Source organism: Moschus berezovskii, chromosome 9 (genome assembly GCF_049115385.1).
Source record: "Moschus berezovskii isolate FMDL1 chromosome 9, NW_MosBer_1.0, whole genome shotgun sequence".
NCBI classification, from domain to species: domain Eukaryota; kingdom Metazoa; phylum Chordata; class Mammalia; order Artiodactyla; family Moschidae; genus Moschus; species Moschus berezovskii.
In genome coordinates, this window is record NC_142468.1 from 100,932,476 (window position 1) to 100,939,763 (window position 7,288).

The following is a 7,288-nucleotide window of genomic DNA, read 5'->3' on the forward strand; positions in this document are numbered from 1 at the left end:
AATGGAGCTGGTGGAGGAACCCCTTGAAAACTAACAATCCAATGATAAGTCACCAAACAAATGACTCGGAACAGTATTCACAATATTCTCCTGCTATTGCAGGAGAGTGAACATAAAATGGCAAAACAGAAAGTTCACGTCACTATTCTTCCAATTTTGAAAAGTTGTTGTAAAACAGTGCATTGCCTTATTTATACACAGTAAAAATAATTCTGTTCGTTGTGGTATAAACAATACTTTTCCAACCAAAGAAGGCCCCATGTATTTACAGTTTATAAAGTTAAAGATATTGTACCATTGATATAACATCAGTAGCTCTTTATCTTAAAACAAATTTAAATTTTAAAAATTAAGGAGGAAAGGATGTCAAAAAGACAAGTAAACATAATAGAAAGAAGAAAAGACGAAAATTGCTAAGGTTTCTTGTATCTTTCATTATCACCATTAACCTTTAGTTCAACTTAATCAATGCTTCCCACTGGTTAAAATGATTGGTTTTAACATGACAGTGATTCCATTCGTAGGAGAAGGGGACGACCGAGAATGAGATGGCTGGATGGCATCACCGACTCTGTGGACATGAGTTTGAGTGAACTCCGGGAGTTGGTGATGGAGAGGGAGGCCTGGCCTGCTGTGATTCATGGGGTCGCGGAGAGTTGGACACGACTGAGCGACTGAACTGAACTGAACTGAACGTGACAGTGATTCCATCTGTAAATATGTAGAGACACAGCTACAGTGTTAACAGTCCTGTGAATTTACTTTGTTTCCAGAAATACGATATTTCTTATGACTGCAGAACCTGGCCAGACTTCAGATAGCGACTCTTCAGTTTTGACATAGCTGCCTTCATTTCTTTATTCCTTAGAGTATAGATAACAGGGTTTAAAATGGGAGTAAAGATGGTATAGAACACTGCAAGGACTTTGTCAACTGAATAACTGCTGAAGGGCCACACCTAGATGAAGATGCATGGTCCAAAGAAGAGTGTGACCACAGTGACATGAGCAGTCAGTGTGGAGCGGGCCTTGGCCATGCTAGCAGAGGAGTGGCTCCTAACTGTGATGAGTATCACAGTGTAGGAAAGAACCAACAGGAGGAAGGAACTCAAAGAAAGAAAGCCACTGTCTGCAACAATTAGTAGGCTGACAACATAAGTGTCAATGCAGGCCAACTTAGTCACCAGAGGGAGGTCACAGAAAAAGCTATCCACTTGATTAGGCCCACAAAAAGGCAAGTTAACAGTAAATGCCAGCTGGCTAGTAGTATGGACGAAACCCACACACCAGGAGATGAGTACAAGAATAATACACACACGGCGGCTCATGATTGTCATATAGTGAAGAGGTTTGCATATAGCAACATAACGATCATAAGCCATGGATACAAGAATCACCATCTCGCTGCCAGTGAAAAGATGAACAAAAAAAATCTGGGCCAGACAAGCATCAAAAGAAATAGTCTTGCGTTCAACCAAAAAGTCTGCAATCATTTTGGGGGTAGCAAAGGAGGCAACACATATATCTATAAAAGAGAGGTTTGCGAGCAGAAAGTACATGGGGGTATGAAGGCGGGAATCTGAGGTCACAGTGAGTATGATGAGAAAATTGCCCAGCAGTATTGCTAGGTAGAGTAGTGAAAATATGAGAAACAAGAAAGGTTGGAGCTCCTGGGAATTAGAGAGTCCCAGCAACACAAATTCAGTCACCTGAGAGTGATTTGTCTCATTCATTGACTTCGGAAAGGACTTCTCTTTAGTCACCTGAATGTGAGAGAAACAGATATCAATCAGTGAACTGAGCATGGGTTTGATTTCCCAGTTCTGCTTCATACCCTAGGACTCTAGTTTCTATTTATATTTGTATCTAAATTTTCACTTATCATCAAAGATCATATAGAGAGCACGACAACACTATTCAAGAAGGATGGAGGGGAGAGATGTTCAACCACCTGGCATATCCGATTACATCAATTTAACAAATGGAATAAACGAACTTAAAAATGAAATTGAGTATCTGAAATTTTTTTGACATTACAGAAATCCAGTCTAAGAATCTACAGAGACTAAATCATTTTTCTGCAATAAAGAACATAAATCCTTTTTGAACTGCTAACACAAAGGAAGATATTTTCACAGACTTAATGTTGACCAAGACAGTTAGATACAAAGAGGTGTATACTGTGCTAACCTTTTGAAATAAATTTCAAAAATAGGTAAAACTAATCTCTAGGGTTGAAAAAGCTTCAATAATGATTATCCTTAAAGGGAAATTAGGGACAGAAAGGATAGGAAGGGCCTTCTGAACTGCTGGTGATGTTCTGTTTCTTGATGTGGTTGATAGTTACATAGGAGTATTCACTTTGTGAAAATGTATCAAGATACATATTTCTGCTCCATGTGCTTTTGAGTGTATGTGATATATATTCAAAAAATTAAATAGGAGAAGAAAAGATGGCATTACATTATGTGAGAGAGTTCATAGGAACTCATTGCCTTGAATAATTAAATCTTATTCCTTTCCCTATTGAGTTACAAATTATCTCAACTAAAATGCAAAACCACAGCAAAACTTAAAGATCCAGAGTCTATTGTAAGTCTTCCTAGAGCTGTGATTCATCTCTTCATGCAGTTCTATCATATGAAAGAATATAGTGTTAGTTCCTCCCAGTTTATTCCCCAAAGATATTAAGCTTTTTAAACTCAGCCATTGGTGTTAGTAATGTAGACATATTATTGAATTATGATTGATATTTTATTTGATTTGGCAAGGCTTAAAAATTGTATTGCATGAAAGTAGTCAGTAAGAAATTTGTATCATAGGAAAATTGTTTTTTTCTTTTCTATTCAGTTATTTTCTATTCTATCAGAACTTTCTCCCTTTTATGCTATTTTAACTTTAAAAAAACTTGGAAAAGTTGTGTGATTAAATGTAATGAAGCATATGATTTTGAAGAACCTTTCTCTGGATCTAAATTAGGTCTTAGGAAAGAGTATCTTTTACTGATTTCTACTCATCTGCAATTTTTTAAATTAATGTCTTCTTAGATTATAATTAAAAATTGCCTAGTATCCTTTGAGTTTCACTGGAATGTTTACACATAAAGACAGGGTATATAATGAATAATTTCAACCCCCAGGAACCAAGTTCAGGGACTCACCTGTATATTTCAAATCTCTAATTCTCTAGAAAATCTACCAAAGAATTAATTCACATTTTATCTCAGATTATATCAAAATATGATCCCAGGCTGTTCAAAAAGCTAACTAGCAGAGGTTGAAGTCAAAACAGGTGGCCAGTAAAATTACACATAGAAACAACTTTATATTTAAGGAGCCACCACATTCTCTTCAGTGCCATTCTCCCCTCCTCATCATTTCTCGGGAGTTTCGTATTAGCAAGTCAACTCCAGGAACCCACCCTGATGTATCCTCCCTGGAAAACACCCTGACTCTTACACCCCTGACATGAATCCTATACTGAATCCTTAGATACAGGGCAAGACTTAATATCTAACAAAACCAGCAAATAAGGGTTCATATCTGCCCTATCAGAAAAAGCAAAGTCTTAAGCACAGGGAGCTTCCAAGGGAGATCTTTTGGTGCTAGAACAGAAAGGGGCAGCAGGAGTCATTGTGAGAAGACATTCTGACATCTTTAGAATAAAATCTATTATGTGAGACAGTCATCCTAAGAGTCACTCTCCCATTGAGTCATTTGCATACTTGTATTCTTCACTGTCATTGGCTTATTGGGGTTCCCAGGAAAAGAAAGGATACTGCTTTCCAGATAGAATACTGGTAGAACTGATTCAATCAACATCTGAGTTTAGTATACAAGATCAAAGTGGTGAGCAAAAGAAACTAAATTAATTAGTCTAAGTATAAATCCTTTACTTCTAATAAAGTTCATTCTTCTTTAGTTCATTTATTCTCTAAGTACATAACTGTCCATTTTCCCCAGGGCTCTGTGCCATGAGCTGGTGATAGATCACTTAGGTTTATAACTTGCCTCCCCAAAGCTCATTTATTAATATTTATAATCCCTTTTTTCATTTAGAGAAGATGCTGAATCCTCATTTCCCTTCACTCCTTTTTAGAGGAATTGGACTGTCTTTTTACATCTAATAAAACTACTGTACTAATAGAAACATAAAGCTGTTAGAGTAAAAACAGTTGTCATTGGGCAGCTATATGACTCTGAACATTTAGTCTTTCAGGGTTCAAATATCCTCAAATATCAAATATAGAAAATGATGTTGCTCTCAAGGAGACATTGAAAATGTTTCTTAACCAATGACATCAGTGACACATCTTTAATCAATTGTAATGATTAAATATATGCAAATGTTCTGAATAATGTATTGTTTCAGACCAGAATAAATAATTATTACTATTTTCAGATTATTTTACTGGTAAAGATGGTGTTATCTGTCTCATTTAAGAATGAGTTCCAATTAGTAGATGTGTTCATGTAAACACCAATTTTTCATTTCTTATAATAATTAAAGATAAATTAACATGCATATAAGATTTACTAGGTGACCCTCAGTCCCCTTCTATATGAAATTCTATCAAATAATTATTTCTCCAATACTTCTATCTCAGAACTTAATACCGGTAGATGAAGTGAAATAATTGAGTATAGTTTACAGAGGCCACCAAACTCTTACCAGTCAGAGATACATCTTTTACAAGCTTTCCCACATTTCCTCTGCCTTTACCTTCTCCATGTAAATCCAGATCAGAGATTTAACCAACTCTGTGGAGACAAAGCTTGTGTGTCATCTTCAAAAGGATACTGACAAAATGCTTTCATTTACCTAAGATGAAGTGAAAAGTGTGGAGAAAGCTTATAATCAATAGCTATTAATTCATGGATCAGATTTAGTTGTTACTTCTACATCTTCTAAGAAAACAGACCTGGCCTTGAAGAAATGAGTTATAAAGACGTTTATTTTTAAATAAGTAGGAAATAGACTCGAGATGCTTGTAGACAGGATGGGCTGTTTAAGGGGACATCAACCTGCATGCTGTGTCCTAACGCAGAACTTAAGTAACAGGGAGTATTTGGAGCAGTCCGGAATCTAAAAGACAAAGCAAGAGGTAAAAAGGAAGAAATGCCTCCCCTCCCCCCAAAAAACCCTGCTATTTTACAATTTTGCAAAGAATTTAGCATAAATGACTTTCAAAGACCTCCAGAAATTAAAACCAATTAAATATCAATAAGCATACATGAAGAGAATTAGTGTTTAGTCTCCACTGAAGCTTTAAGTATAGAATTACTTACCCACATATTCTAGGAGAATGCTTTCTTTCAACTTAACCTCATCTGACAGGTCCTGAGAATAGATGAAATTTTTGAGGGATTCAAACACTGTTCTCAAGGGGAGGCTCTGAGTGAACTTAATCTACAATTTCATATAAACTTTGTTTTTAATTAGCAAGAATATTTTTAGGAAGCATCACCAATGACAGTGGTTTTTATATGATTTTGGGTCTGTAAAAATATTGAAATATCAAGAATATAGTGTCATTTATCAGAACCATGTTTAGGAAATATTTAGGCTTTTTCTTCCCCTTATCTTACTTTCTCTTGATTCAAAGTGTAGGTAACTTTCCCCCTGCTTCTCAGAGATATATAATCATTAAATACTTGAATCAAATATTCAAATAATACTTGAATATTATTTTGTGAAATAATGAATTTACCATGTAGTAAATTTATCATAATAGTAGTAAGAGTCTAAAATACAGTAATCATATAGGACATATCTTCTCTTTTCACAAGTAGGGCATATATTCAGCAGGATATTTTGATTTTCATAATTTATTTACATTGGTATTTCTTTGTCATGAATCAACAAAAGCCATTCTAAATTATAAGCTTTAAAATAGCCTAAAACCCAAATCAGCAGGTGATGTCTAAAGATATCATGGACTATACAAGAAGTTATAGCCTGAGTCACTGAAATTTATGTTCTGACTCTGCTGCTGCTGCTAAGTCACTTCAGTCGTGTCCGACTCTGTGTGACCCCATAGATGGAAGCCCACCAGGCTCCCCCGTCCCTGGGATTCTCCAGGCAAGAACACTGGAGTGGGTTGCCATTTCCTTCTTCAATGTTCTGACTCTACCTCTCACTAAATAACTGCAATTTTAGGCAATCTGCCACTATGAAGGTGCACCATTTCTTTTCAAAAATGGATAAGAACTCTTCCTCCTAATCTTTATGATTCTCTAATTCTCTGCCTTTTGAAAGCATAATCCCCAGAAAGTGTTAGTTCCATTATAAAAATTATTACAAAATGTTGTATTAAAATAAAAGCATATTCAATCAAAAAAGAAATCCATCCTGGTTTTAGTAAAGAAATACAGCTGTCTATTACTTTTCAGATATAGATATAGGACAACAATAATAAGCAAAATGGACATAGAATAATCCAAGATTGAAAGAGTAGAGTATGATTGCTTCTCTTTGTTTTCTGTTCTAACTGAATTAGAAGGCTGAGGAAAAACAGCACTCTTCTAGTGCCTAGCCTCTAAAATAGCCTCTATTTTGTGCCTCTAGGTACAAAAATGGGCTTCCCTGGTGGCTCAGAGGTTAAAGCGTCTGCCTCCAATGCGGGAGACCCGGGTTCGATCCCTGGGTCGGGAAGATCCCCTGGAGAAGGAAACGGTAACCCACTCCAGTATTCTTGCCTGGAGAATCCCATGGACGGAGAAGCCTGGTAGACTACAGTCCACAGGATCGCATAGAGTCGGACACGACTGAGCGACGGACCGGACCGGAGGTACAAAAATATTTGTACCTACCAGGAAAAAACCAACATTCTTCAGGCTCCATTGGATAGGGGCAAATGCACTGAACCCATGTCTTTACAGACTTCAGTCTTCACCATTTACACTTTGAGGTATCATTGTCCTCAACACATAGATATAAGAAAAACCACCACAAGTGTGAGAAGCTAATTAGTGATTTGGCGTCACTAGATTGTAGTGATCATGGGACACAGAGACTTGTAATAACAGAAATTACCTTCATTAGAGCTGATTGCATGAGAGTTTGTTTGCTCACAAGAATTACAGTACATCACCTTGAGGATTCACAAATGGACAAAACAGGAGGATTCATGGAAATACTTTGTCCTATTGGAAAAAATTTATCATGGTGGAAAGAAGAGCCATGAGTAGTTTTGCTAGCTAGTCCATTCTGCTTCAGGAGAGTTTTAGAACAGGGCCATTGGGGGTGTCAAAAATTGATGAGGAGCCATTTTTTTGCCTCTGTGTACT

At 36.5% G+C, this 7,288-nt stretch overlaps 1 pseudogene; it reads right to left on the bottom strand.

Moving 5' to 3' along the window:
• Positions 1 to 787: 787 nt before the first annotated feature.
• LOC148776688 (olfactory receptor 4K15-like) lies at positions 788 to 1,831 on the bottom strand (annotated as a pseudogene).
• Between the last annotated feature and the right edge of the window lie 5,457 nt (positions 1,832 to 7,288).